The sequence below is a fragment of the Dasypus novemcinctus genome, chromosome 15, assembly GCF_030445035.2.
Source record: "Dasypus novemcinctus isolate mDasNov1 chromosome 15, mDasNov1.1.hap2, whole genome shotgun sequence".
Taxonomy (NCBI): domain Eukaryota; kingdom Metazoa; phylum Chordata; class Mammalia; order Cingulata; family Dasypodidae; genus Dasypus; species Dasypus novemcinctus.
This window is the reverse complement of record NC_080687.1, coordinates 70,067,407-70,082,272: the sequence shown is the minus strand read 5'-3', so window position 1 is coordinate 70,082,272 and position 14,866 is coordinate 70,067,407. Positions and strand designations below refer to the sequence as shown.

The 14,866-nt window shown below is 34.3% G+C and overlaps 1 pseudogene; it reads right to left on the bottom strand.

Moving 5' to 3' along the window:
* Positions 1–1,038: 1,038 nt before the first annotated feature.
* The window catches only part of LOC101431693 (thiopurine S-methyltransferase-like), a 59,174-nt pseudogene continuing 45,346 nt past the window's right edge, over positions 1,039–14,866 (bottom strand).

The following is a 14,866-nucleotide window of genomic DNA, read 5'->3' as shown; positions in this document are numbered from 1 at the left end:
TTAGGGACTTGGAGCTGCCCTGGATGATGCTTCAGGGGCAATCACCGGACATTGTAAATCCTCCCAGGGCCCACTGGATGGAATGGGGGAGAGTATGGGCCATGATGTGGACCATTGACCATGAGGTGCAGAGGTGCCTAGAGATGTACTTACCAAATGCAATGGATGTGTCATGATGATGGGAATGAGTGTTGCTGGGGGGAGAGTGGTGGGGTGGGGGTGGTGGGGTTGAATGGGTCCTCATATATATTTTTTTAATGTAATATTTTTACAAAATCAATTAAAAAATAAATAAATAAAATAAAATGTTGGTGTTATGGATTATATTGATTGCATTTCCAATGTGGAACTAACCTTGCATGCTGGGAATAAATACATGTAGAGATGGTATATAAATCGTTTTTCTGCTCATACATTGTTAAGGATTTTTGCATTTATGTTCAAGATTCATATTGGCAAGTAGTTTCCTTTCTTTTAATGTCTTTATCTAATTTGTGTAAGTACAATGCTGGCCTCATTAAACATGTTAAGACGTGTTCTGTTTGCTATAAATTCTGGAAAAGATTGTGGAAAACTGGCATAATTTCTCCCATAAATATTTGGTAGAATTCACTACTGAAGCCATCTGAGCTTAATTCTTTCTTTTGTGTAAGATTATTATTTTTTAAATTGAATATGAACTTATTTAACAGATATAGGCCTATTCAAATTTCTATTTCTCTTGGTATAAATTTTGGTAGTTAGTGTCTTTCAAGCAAAGTGCCAACAAAATAAAAAAAATAGTGTTGGGTTAATCTCCCATGTAGAATAATCCCAAAAGATTTATGTGGCTACTCCACCCTCAAGGAGGTGTAGCATAAATTTCTACTCCTCACATAGGGACTGTACATAGTGACCTCATTCAAAGAGTATGGTATGGAAGGGGTAAAGGAGTAACTTTTTAGTAGAGAAAGCTGACAAATACTACCAAAGCCAAATGGTCCAAGGTCAAAACATCAAAAGTGGTAAATGGTGTTTATAGTATGGATCCTTGATCTGTTATTCTCCAAAAACATCAAGTTTCTCAAGGAAATTAATACTGCATATTGTGACAAATAACCTTTTAATCTGGAACATAAAATGGTGGGCCTGCATGTTTAGTTGGATCTTAAGAAACAACAGGTATGAAGGATTGAAACCCTTTCCTTGTTAGGGACAGCATTATACCTGTATTAGTCAGTCAAAGGGGTGTTGATGCAAATTACCAGAAATTTGCTGGGCTTTATAAAGGGTATTTATTTGGGGTAGGAGCTTACAGATACCAGGCTATAAAGCATAAGTTACTTCCCTCATCAAAGTCTATTTGGAGCAAGATGGTTGCTGACATCTGTGAGGGTTCAGGCTTTCTGGGTTCCTACATTCCTGGGCTTGCTTTTCTCTGGGTTCAAGGTTTCTTCCTTCCTGGGGCTGGCTTCTCTTTCCTCTGCAAGCTTGCTTCCCAGAGCTCCAGCTTAAGTCTTCAGCATCAAACTTCAACATCAAAACTTCAACATAAGTAAACCCCAACTCTATTCTTTGCCATGCCTTTTATCTGTGTGTCCCCACTCACCAAGGGATGGGGATGCAATGCCCTAATCATAACTCAGCCATACCCAGGTACAGATCAGATTACAAGCATAATCTAATATTTCTTTTTGGAATTCATCAATTATATCAAAATCCTACAATATCAGCATAGCATTCTCAATCATCTGGATTAATAGCAACTAATGCTCCTCTATCCCAAATCCTGTCAAATTTGCTGATATTGACTCTGGAAAGATAAAAAGTGCTGCAACAGTACAATGAAATGTTCCCTGAAGAACTTTTAAATACTTTGCAGAAATTTCAGCAATTGGTTCTTCTGAGTAAGAAAGATTATACACTGTACAAAATTCTTGCATCCCAAGTTCACTGATTTCCACACCCATTATATTTTCCTCCTTCTGCAAGCCATCTCATCTCAGCTGCTTTTCCATAAAGAGGGAAAATATCCTGAGTCCACTTACCATTAAGAAAAATATCCAAATGTTTTTTAAATAGCTGTTGTCCTTTGTCTTGATGAAATTGAATTTTACAGGTCACCTACTTTTCTTGCCATTCTTTCAGAGTTAGTATTCCATTTTTCTGCATCTCATTAGTGTGGTATGCTTCAATTTTGAGTAAAGTTTCTTGTATCACACATGGTTTTGTAGACACCCTTGCCACATTGGCAGATATCTCCAATACCTCCTCAGCCGCCTACTGCCTGCTGCTATTCTCTACTTATCCTTTTAAGATCTTCAATTGATTGGATGAACACCTGTCATTGCTGAAGTCAATCTCCTCAGTTGATTGTAGATGTAATCAACCATATATGTAATCAACTCATTGATGATTAAAGTCCATTAAATGTCTTTGTATTACTATTAGTTAAGAGCATGCTTAACAAAACAACTGGGCACCCTTAGCTAGCCAGGTTGACACATTAGCCTAATCATTAAAGAATCGTTTGAGAAAATTTTACATTCTAAACCAGGAGTTTACTATCTAATTCTTTTGTTGTTATTCTGGATACAACCTTTGTCATGATTTTGGAAAATTATTCCTAAATGTCTTAGTTTTTAGGTGGCTAAATATGACTAAATTTTTATATATTCCTTTTTCATTAAGCTCTTCTGTAATCATATATTATAGTTTACTGTTTATTTTGTTATTAATTAAAACTTTCTTTCAATATTTAGAGTGCCTTACCTTTTCAAAACATTTATGTCTTTAATATGGGTGGCACAGTTTATTTACGGTAACAGAGAAAAGTGATGGTTTACTTTTTTCTACATTATTTGCTCATCGTGGAAGCACCATGGATTATAAACACCAATGCTTTTCAACTTATCTAAAATCATTGACATATTCAAAACTAAACTCTACTATAAAGTAAGACTTATAACTGGATTTTTAATTCTGTTCCTCTGATTTAAATAATCTACTATAAACAAGAGCATATTTATTTTTTTATGGTGGCTTGTTTTATTTTGCTAAAAGCTCCTGGGCCCAGTATACCAGAGGTGGGTTGACTTTTATAATGGCAATTTATTAAATAAAAGTTTATATTTCTGAGGCTTTGAAAATGTCCAATTCAAGGCGTCATCAGAGATGCTGTCTCACCAAATTCAGCTGCTTGTGATCCTGGACTCCTTCACTATGGCGAAACTTCAGTCTGGGTCTCTGCCTTCTGCTCCAGGCTTAGTTTGTCCCTGAACTCAGCTGGGTGATCAGTTTTAGGCCTCATCTCTCCCTTCTCCTCTGGGCCTTGTCTCTTTGAGCCTCTCAGGGGCCTCTTTCCATGCCTCCGTGCTCAGCAGACTCTAGCCCCAGGCCTCCAGGACCTCTCTACCTCTGCCTCTTGGTCATTTCTCTGTATTTGCAATTTTTCTGTGTGTCTCTGCTTTCCAGCTAGAGGACAAAAACCGCCCTTGGTTACACTTCATTGAAATAAATCAAAGTTCCCCCAAACGAATCCAATCCCATCAGAGTCCCACACCCACATGAATGGATTAGCTTTAAGAACACAAACTGTCCCATGGCATTTTAATTCTTCTGTCATATTGTAAAGCAATCTAACTCTTGCTGTTGTTTTTAAAAATTTTCAAAATATTTTTGGGGTTTTATTCTCCTTTATAAACTATAGGATTATTTTAACCCTTGATAATCTCCTTATAAAAACTGGAAATTAATAAACAGCATATAGTACATTCTCTGCTTTACAGAAATATACAAAAACCTTGAACCAACATAGGACATTCCATTATTGATTTTGGAACTATTTGCATTCTTCTTGAAAGTCCAGTAATTTTGTAAGGGTAATTATGACTCTGGTCCTCAATATGCCTTCAAATAAGGTTCTTTCAGTTCATTATTTGTAGGTTTAAGATTAAATTCAGATCTTCAGGAATAATTCACAAGGACCCTTTTTAAATATTTACCACACACTTTCTCCATTTCTCTGTGTGTGTCTGTGTATGTTTGTGTTTTAGAAAGAAAGTGAGAGATAGAAAGGCAGAGTGTTATAAGAAAGACTGGTTAAACAGAGTTGGGAAAAGATTATAGGCAGTAAAATGGAAATTTTAAGAATGGGAAATACATTTCTATTGGAAAAAACCTGGCACTGAACCAATTGTTTTCTTAGTAAAATAATCTTAGTAAATACTTACTAACATATTTTATTAATTCAATATTTAATAATATTTTAATTAAATGTTAAAATTTCCTTAAAGGTTTATTTGATAGCATATACATATGAAAGCATTTATGTCTTCTCTAGTCAACGAAAATGGGAATATATTTTCATATTAAAAATAGACGAAGACTCGAAGCAGTTGCTTATATTTATGAAAAGATTTTGTATTTGGTAGTCCTCCTGTTCTGCAAGATTTAATATGAAATTATATATTTGTCATTGTCCACAGCCATATGCTTTCACATCAATCATAAACATTTGCACCAAGTCAAACCTTGTTTAACATATAATTATATGGCATTGAAAAAGTCTAGTTAAAAATCAAAATATATTTGTTTTAGTGTATTTCTCATTGGGGATTATAAATTCATATTGAAGAAGTGAATTGTAAGTCAATTATTTGTTTGACAAATGATTCTTTTAAGCAAAAATTTTCCCCAGCATTCTTTTTATTCCAAAAAAACAGAAAATAAATTTATTATGGAATAGTTAAGCGTTTGAGAATGAAGTTTTAAAATAATCATATAGAAGTTATTATAGAGTTTCTAGTATGGTTCATTTTATATGGCTAGCAAATATTAAAGACTAAACCTTTTCCAATTGTCCTAAATGGCAAGGATATTCACATATTCAGTTGTCATTTCTAGCAATTATATTAAGTGGATAAACATTAAAGTATCCTAATCAAAATACAGAAAACATTTTATCAACCTGAAATATAGTAACTTAAGTGTGAGGTTTCCTGTAAGTGACAAAATGAAAAAATAGAGACTTATGTTTTTAATTTTTCCACATCAATGTATAAAAATATGTAGTAAAATGTCATTATTTATTTATACTTAGAACCATATCATAATATAAAATGATACTATCATTTATTTTCACATTTTATTGGGTTATAAGCCATAGTTTTTGTCTCTTAATTATGAATATGGTGTTCATATCTATTAAAAGAACTAGTATACAAATAATAAAATATAATCTTTAGAGTTAACATATGTCTTCACACCAAAAAATATCTATACTAGCAGATATAAGCATCTTCTAAATCATGCTCATGCTGGAGCTGAGAGGCAGCTTAGTGAGAGAGGGGCATTGGTATTTCTGTAGATGTCTAGCCATACACAAATTCTTGTGGTTTCTCCCATGTGGAGTGGAAGGAGATCAGATTGCTCATGTGGGTGAGTGAGAAAGCAGCAGAGTCTAGAGGTTGTTGCTCAATAGATATTCTCCAAGCCACAGAGAAATCATTTTGCCTCCTCCCTCAGGAACAAGAAAACTCAAGGAATCATCTAAATCACTAGACAGAGACTCCCCTACTTCTACAAGAGATTTCAGGTAGAAAGGGGACAGGTAGGATGCATTTCAGGTAGAAGAGAGACAGGTAGTATGTCTCCTGAATCCTCAGATGTGTAATTTTGGCCACTCTGCTAAGACATATATGGAAGAAATATTTTCTTCTTCGGGACTTATAATAAATTAATCCAACAACTGGACCTAGCCCCTGGGAAACCAAGAAAGCTAATACTTTGTCTAAATCCACAGAGATTATAGATCACTCCAACTATTGTAGGAGGACATACTTTTTTTAATATGAAAGAAAATATATGACTATTTAAAATTCACATATAATAGATTTTTTGAACATGGATCCAAAACATAATGTTTTGTTTGTTTGTTTTGTTTTATTAGTACATAACTTGAAGAATAGTGTGGTCACTGTAAAGTTCTAAATTAGAGACCTGAAATAAAGAGAATAGATTTGTTTGATGTTTGGCCATAGAGATGAAACAAGAAAGTTTGAGTCATGAAGAAAAAAAAAGAAACTTAGAGAATAGGTACAAAAGAAACAAAAAAAGAATAACAAGAGTTTACTGGTGATAATTTTTAAAAAATAAATATGAGAGTATTATACAAAATTTAGAAGAAAATTCTCCTGATATTTTTAAATCTGCATTTGAAAGATTTCACTGAGATTCTGTGGGAACTGAGCAGAAAATATACCCACAAAAGAAATATGCAGAAAGAAATACCCAGTTCAAAGGTAAAAGGTAAATACTATTAATATAAGATTGAAAAGGAAAAGATTACGATATATCAAATACAAGGTATGAGATGGCAATCTGTTTTCTCATTTGCCACAGAAGAACCTGAAAGATTGTGACAGTAAAAAACTTCTGTGAGCAATAAACTTCCATACAATAGTCTAAAATAATGAAAAATATGGAGGATGATGAGGGTAGAAAGGCTTTTTGTTTACTAAATACCTTGTCTTTTGTGAAGGCATAATAGAGAGATAGTTGTATACAGTATTTTGGTAGGAGATGCAATGTAACTTAGCAGGGAAAATAGTTGATTGATACCTTATTTATAAAGATAGAAGAGAAATATATGTTCAATTATGACTAACCGGAAAGGAAAGGTAATCAACAATAAAATGAGAAATTATCTTAGAGCTTTTCAAAATAAATAACAGATAAATAAATACTTCCAATTACAATGACCAATGAAAATGGAAAAACAAATAAAATATTTTAAAAAATAACAGTAAGAAAGTATCGACACTTTTTGTTAAAAGACAGAAGATGCCAAATTGTTCAAAAAGTAAAAATGTAAAATGATGTATTTCAACATAATATACACCTAAAACAAACATTTAATAAGAGTTTCAATTAGAATTTTGTGAAAGGTAATGCCAGATAATGCAAAATAAGCCAGCAGTGACAAGTGACAGTTTTAATATTAGGATACTGTATAATTTAATTTAAACACATGGCATTGAATTGATACAGGTTTCATACAATGACAATATCATTTTACAATATTTTGCTGAGTATAGTAAAAGTTTTTTTTACAGTATCTGCTTTTAAAAGAAAAACAGAAAAGTTGATATCACATTTTTATGACTGCAAACTTACTAAAACTTTTTAATAATATGGCAGATTTAATAGGTAGAAAATGTGTTTTTAAAGTATAAAATTAAAATAATAAAATCATTGATCTTTGCAGTACACCTTCAACTGAATAGTTCCATTTTACTTTGACAAAAGTCAGCCATGTACTCAGTCACAAATACATGTAATAGTCATCTCAGTGAATGCATGATTTCCTAGCCAAAAAAAAAAATGAATTACCTAAATTGAAGATGACAAATAAGAGACTGAATAGCAGTTTAAAGATCTAACATTGAAAAACTTATTAGGAGCAAATGCCTGATAGCTGAGATTCATCTAACCTTGAGAGAGTTCAAATGTTATTTAAATGATTACAATGATGTGGGCTATGGGTGGAGGCTCTTTGTCTCTTCAGAGATAACCTAAACTATCTGTCACTTGTGGATGTGGGGTGATAAAAGGCTGCAGTCCTGCCCTTGGTAACCATGGCAAGGACTCCAGTCCCAGGAAACAGTTTAACTTTAACAATGCAAGGTCTATAAACTTTAAGTATTCAAGGGAAATGCAAACAAAATATGCTAAAAGCTTATCTAGATTGCCTGAGGTCCATGCTAAAAGCTTACCTAAGATGTAGAAGATATATATGCTAATTCAAGCCTATTGAGAACTGAAACAAAAGGACCATTTGGCCTTTCCTCTCTGTATAAAAGGGACTCAAAAATCTTGATCCAGGCTCAGAAATTAAAACAGAAAGCTCCCAAGTCTGGCCGGCTGTCAATAAGCCATTTTTCCTTCTCAAAATCATTCCTGAGTCCTGGTCTCTCTATACACACATAATTAAACCTCTCTCAAATTCTACAACATTTTTGGTGACTCTGGTGGGACAGCAAATGAAGGCCAGAAATGGTAGCATTTTGCTGCCCCTTCCAAATTCCCAAGGAAGCAGGGAGGACTCAGGTGAACCCCAAATCTGGGCACCCCTGGATTAAATTTAATCCAAAAAAGATGTGGGCTCCACCAGAATCTTCCCGACAAAAATTGAGGGCAATGGAAGGTCTGAAGAGAAAGATTCTGGGAATGAAAAAGAACTCTGAACATGGAAGAAGGTAAGACTCCCCAGGTAAGCACAGTCTGGAAAGCCCTAGCTTTAATTGCTAGGAAGGGGAGGCTGATCACCTCCCGAGAGAACCCTAGTAGTCCCTCAAAATTGGGGGGGAGCCATTCTCTCTAGGCCTGAGAAAAGGAGAAAAACTGGGAAAAAGCCCTGGTGTTTTAAGTTTGCCTAACTGCACGTTAAAAGCTGGTACTAGTCTTATATCCACTAAAGGAGTGGAGGCTTGATTTTAATAGGAAGGGTTGTTTATAGGTTCAAGTCCAAATGTCCTGGAGAAAAACTGGGAAAAAGCCCTGGTGTTTTGGGTTTGTCTAACTGCATGTTAGAATCTGGTACTAGTCTTATATCCACTAAAGGAGTGGAGGCTTGATTTTAATAAGAAGGGCTATTTATCTGTCTCCAGATCCTGAGCCTCAACAGACTCCAGCACCTACAATCTGATTTATTGGACTTACCACACTCAGCTAAGATGGAGGTGAAGAAGGACAACCACCACACCATGGAGCCTAGAGTGATTACAACTGAAAATGGGAGGATTGCATCCAGCATCCAGGTGGAATCTGAGCCTCCTCTTGACATAAAGGTGCAATGGACACAACCAATCCAGTGTCCACATAGAAGAGGTGGCATTGGATTGGGAAAAGTGGACATAATGGACAAAGGGTATGGGGAAAGGCAGGAAGAGATGAGAGGTGGAGGCGTCTTCGGGACATGGAGCTGCCCTGGATGGTGCTTCAGAGGTAATCACCGGACATTGTAAATCCTCACAGGGCCTACTTGATGGAATAGAGGAGAGTATGGGCCATGATGTGAACCAATGTATATGAGGTGCAGAGGTGCCCAAAGATGTACTTACCAAATCCAATGGATGTGTCATGATGATGGGAACGAGTGTTGTTGGGGGTGGGGAGAGGGGGGTGGGGGGGTGGGGTTGAATGGGACCTCACATATATATTTTTAATGTAATATTATTACAAAGTCAATAAAAAATAAAAAAATTAAAAAAAAAAAAAAAAAGAAGGGCTATTTATAGGTTCAAGTCCTAACATCCTGGAAATTCATCTGGATTAAAAAAAAAAAACAAAACTTGGTTACAGGAAAATGGATCAGCTTTTCTAGTGGAGCTTGGTCTGGGTGTAAACTTAAACAGTGGAAAAAGTCTAGCTGAAATCTTTTGTTATAGTGCTAAATTGTGGATGAATTTGCCTTATACCAAATGTTAAGTGTTCTAAGGTTTGTGATGGCTGTGGGGGCAGCAGTGCTGAAAATATATATATAGAACTTGTGGTTCAGATAAGTGACCTTTGTGCTTCTGTCTGTCAGCTCAATGCTAGTGTTGGAGTTATGTGGTTATGTAAAGTAAAATTCAGTTGAGCTGGAGCCCTCCCTTGCCATTGGCAAGGGGGTGAAATGATTATGGGGCAAAACTGAGGAGTCTCTGTGTTTGCGGAGTATAGATGTTTGTGCATGCTCTGCTGTCTTGTCTCTAGTCTGCCCCTTTGCTGGGGCTTGGAGGCCATCTTGTGTATGCACCATGTACCCAAGTTTGTTGGGGCTGCCCCAGTCAAAGTGGCTGGGTCCCTGGGAGAGTTGCCAAATTTGAGTAGGTTCTGTCTGCCCATTTTGGCTGAAAGCTGGAAAGAGAGGAGCAGCTTGCCCCTTTCCAATGAGTCCACACCTTCTATTCATAAGCTGCATTCCTATTTGATTGTTGTGCACCTGACTGCCTGGAAGGGGGGTAAGTGAAGGCAGTAAAAAGCAGAATCAGAAAAAATGCAGTAAAATTCCCTCCCTAGGGTGTCAAAGCCAAAATACGTTTGCATTCTGCCCAAGTTCTTAAAAGGTATTGTAGTAACTTTAATAAGAGAATGTGTTCTGTGAAGGTAAAATTTGTCTTAAAGGTATAAATAATTATAAAAGTCTAACAAAGCATTGTTTAAATTAAGTATTTAAATGGCTAATTGCAGAAAGTCATTATTAAACAAAAACAGAATTGATGATAATAATAATAATAAAAGGTAATTTTATAACAAGAAAACTTTTCTTTGGCAGCCAGCCTCCCCTGCCAACTTGCTTCCAAAAAAACTGTTTCTGGTATTACATGCTACTAAGTATTTAAAGTGAAGAAAAGTTCATTATTTTAACAAGCTTGTTTAGTATTAATGGCAATTATATATTGTAAGAAGTTTGCCTGGTAACTTAGTATGTAGAATATATGGAATGTGTTTTTATTGTTAAGGAAACAGAAAATGATTTTGTCCTAAGATAAAATGATTGATTATTGGAAAGAGTAGAGTGTGGGACAAAACCTGAATGAATCTTGAAAGTGTAGAAGGTTTGTGGAAAGAAAATTTTTATGATTAAAATTAAGTAAAATCAATATACAAAGAAAATCTTTTATCAAAATAGCTTCTTGTGCTTTAACCTCATTTCCTCAGTGTTTGAAAAAGAAAGGGTCTTATCTCTTTTAAAAAAAAAACAAAACAAAACATTATGTTCTAGAAATCAAATCCTGAAAAGTAGCTTTTTATTTCAAACTCACTGCAAGAGATTTATTCTTTTACCTTAAAAGAAAAATTAAAGTAATGGTTAAGTTGATTTAATACATTATAAGTCACATAAAAGGTGTTTAAAGGTGTTATAAAATTAACAGGTTTTTAAAAAATTAATAAAAACTGTAACTAAGAGTTAAAATCATTTATAAATGCATTTATATTATAAAACAGTAAAAAAATAGAAACTGAAATTATAGCTGAGTGAATTTAGCCTGAAATTATTATTTAAGTGTAAATTCTAAACTAACCTTTCCTTAGTTTATGGTTACTTCAAGCCTAACCTCATCCCTTGCCTTTGCCTACGGTTATTTCATAATAGCTTCTGCCCCTACAGGCCAGAGAAAAGCTGGGACATCACTGTCTCCTGTCCTAGTATTAGTAACCCTTTCTCTAATGAATTCAAGTGTAAACTAAGTAAATTACTGCCTAATGGGATAAAGTTAAATGACCACTGGAGTTTTATTATCTCCAAAATCAAAAGGGGGATGGAGGGGGAAAAGTCTCCTGCCCTGATGGTCAGTGTTCCTAAGAGTAGTAATTCATGAGAGAAACCAGTCTGTCTCCCTGAGGCTTCAAATAACCTCAGTATATAGATATAAAATTAATCTTGTTATTTACCCAAAATTCTGCTAATTTCAAAGTAAAATATAAAGTTCTAAAACAAAATAGTGCTAAAGCATTGAGAACATTTTAGTTACAATCCATTAATTAAGAAAGAAAATTCTTGTGTAAAACTGCATGGTCATAGTGTAAAACTGCACAATCATAGTGCAAAGTAAAAAAAATTTCAAGAGCCTTGAAATGTTTTGCAGTCACACTTGTTTTGTGAAAATTAGAAGTTTAAAGTAACTAAAGTTACGTTTTTGTGTCAAACTATTCATGTCTGCCTATTTGCTCAAATTGTTGAGGTTAAATATGCAGTTATATAAGTAATATATATTTCTGGACCCCAAATTAAGCTAAATAGTATACAAAATAATGCAAATTATAAGTAATATCAATGAGTTGTATTTCTGTGTCTAACTTTATGTCTGCCCATTTGCTCAGTGTATGTCTTCATACATCAGAATAATAATATCAAATTAACAAATGAAAATTCTTAAAAGGGCTCTATTCAAATTGTTAAAAATTAAATATGCAGTTATATATGTAAATATTCTTAAAGCCCAAATTAAACTAAGCAGGATGAAAAAGTCAAAAAAAATCTAATTATAAAAACAATTGGGAAAAGGCCTCCTCTTTGCAAGAGCTTTAAAGGCAAAACTAGGTGTGGCAAATTAAACCTATCTACTAGGCTAGGGAATTAAGAATCAGTTTGCCCAGTAATTTCCCACTTTAAACCTTTTGTCAGCTATAAAATGTAAAAAAAAAACAAAGATTAAGTTAGTTTTCATATAAAAAAAAAAGTTAATTTGTGTAACCTGGCAGCCTGCTGCCTCAGTCTCCCACTCCAGGGTTGAACAGCAGTGGAGGAAACCAGCTTAGGCCAGTCCTATGGGCAGTAAAAGGATGCCCAAGAAGAAGCTAAGTTGGTGCCATTTCAGCACTAAATTCTATTCCTTATTTAACAAAAGGGAACAAGTGAAAACTAAAATGGTTAGAATGTGATAGAAGAAGCAGTTAAGTCACAAACTTTTGCGCGGGAAAGTTAAATCTTCTCAGATAAGCTGTAACTTCTGAAGTATCCAATCTATGGAGAAACAGAGAAAAAGCTTGCATGCTAGGTTTAGGAGTATAAATTGTGTCATTTTTATTTGTTCATGGCGCCAGCCATATCTGGCTCTGCGCCCCTTCTTGCAAGATTGAGAGTAAATTATTTTCTTCTTCTCCACAATCTGGTGAGCTTTATTTTCTTCCAGAAGATTTCTTTCCAACAAAATAAAGGTAATTAGTGGCTCTGTTAACAAATTTCAGTAAGTAAACAAAAGTCCATAAAAACTACAGAAAAATCTTTCCTGGATTATGATTAAACAAATTTAAAAATTGTGTAATGTGTTTTAAAACCTAGTAGTCAGTATGCTTTTAAATTATTCATTTTCATAACTTAAACAAAGAAAAAAGTTTTTTGCTTCCTGTAAGGAAAAAAGAAAACATTCCTTGCATAAACTATAATAGTTTCAATTTTATTTAACTTGAGTGTAATCTCCCATAGTTAATTTATAAACTAAATTAACATTATATGTACAAAATCTTTAGAGTAACAAAATTATAAGTTCACATTAGTAAAATAGGCTAAAAAATTGTAGATATGCTCTCTTAAATAGAGTAAATTGGTTAGTAATTGTAATTTAATAAGTTTATTTAAACATGAGGTGGCTAGTCAATGGGGTTATAGTCAATTATAAAGAGTTTATAAAATATCTTCCAAACTAAAAATGTTTAAATAGTTCTAGTTCTAAAAGTCATTATTAACTAAAACTTAAATTGGTATTAGTTGCAAAAATTAACTTCGTGATAATAAAACCTGTCTGAAGGTCACCGCAAGGTACATATTTAAGTAAATAGTAATAAAAAGTTATCTTGATTCTATTGGAAATATTCTGTTTTCATTTTAACAATGAAAAATGTTTTTTTTTTCCTCTATTACTAAAGTAAAGTACCTACTGTTATGTTATCTTCATGGTAAAATTGTGTAAGTAAACAGTCATTTGATATATGATATGTTGCATTAAATTGTTTAAAATATATATATATATATAAAAAAAGAATAAACTTTAACATTATCAAACTCTTTTGTGCATTCAAACCAGGCCTTGTATACATTGCATTTTGCCTCTCCATGTGAGTTATTGGCTAGGCTAATCACTGACCCCTCAGTTAAAATATTTGCTGTATCAGCCTCTGGTTCTGCTCCTGAAGTCGATGGGAACTATGTTGCAGTTTCAAGCTCCTGCAGCAGCCAATGATGACTCAGTACAACCAAGTGTACAATGGACATCACCTCCAGACTGGCACTGTTCCATAGTGCCAGAGAGCACTATGCACCAGGCTAGTAGAACACTGGAAAATCTCTCTAGGATCAATGGTGCTGCGACTTGCTCACTGCATGAAGAACATGCTAAGTGGAGCCATGATACAGGATACTGTAAGTAAAACTTAAACACAATTGGAATTATGGCCTGCTCTCATGGAGAGATAACATGTAAAATATTACAAACCTGAAACTTGAAACTAATAATTGCAACTCTGAATCCTTATGCATTAAATAATACATTAGTTAATATTAAGTGCTGTAGTTCTGATCACTCCCACAGCTTGAAAACTAGGAGAATTTCCAACTTAGTGTTCTAATCCTGAATGAAGCCAGTTGCCCAAGGAGTGCCAGTTCACCAGGAGCATCTGATAGAGCGAATGAGTGCCAATCATTGAACAGCTTAGAATGTGTCTTCAAACAAAGCTAAGTGTCTGTTGCAATTTCTCTCTAAAGATAAATAACTTGAAAAAGAACATATATGCTGTTCCCACCAGCTTTTAAAAAGAAGTGCCATCTTTATAAGAACTTAACCTTGTCTACCTCTGTAATCCAATGTCCTCTTTTAAAAACGGGTATTCCAAATTTTTAATTAAGTTTGTTTCTTTCAAAGTGAATACCTTATTAACCAAATGAAAACTTCATCCAACTTCATACAGAATGCCGGATCCATCTTCCTCCAGTTAAAATAAGGAGTTTACACCTTTTTAGGCAATTACTACAGCCCATGGCCAGCAGGAAGCAGTTACAGAAAAGAAATCATCTCCCTTCAGCATCCCTTTTAAATTAAAGGTGTAAACTCTTTAAAGGTAAAACAAAATTAATAAATAGATCTGGAACCTGAATGAAAATCCATGAGAGCACCGGTGGCCCCAAGATGACTGCAGGGGGCCCCTGCCCCAGGATTCTGCTGTCCAGAATAAAAACTTCTAAACTTATAAAAACAGTCTTGGATGCTACTCTAAAGATTAATAAATAATCAATCAAAACAACAAACAGCCATCCACCTCATAGCTCCAACAATAATTATGCCAAAGCTTAACAAGTTAAACTTTGGCAAAGGGGGGAAATGATGTAGGCTATGGGTGGGAGGCT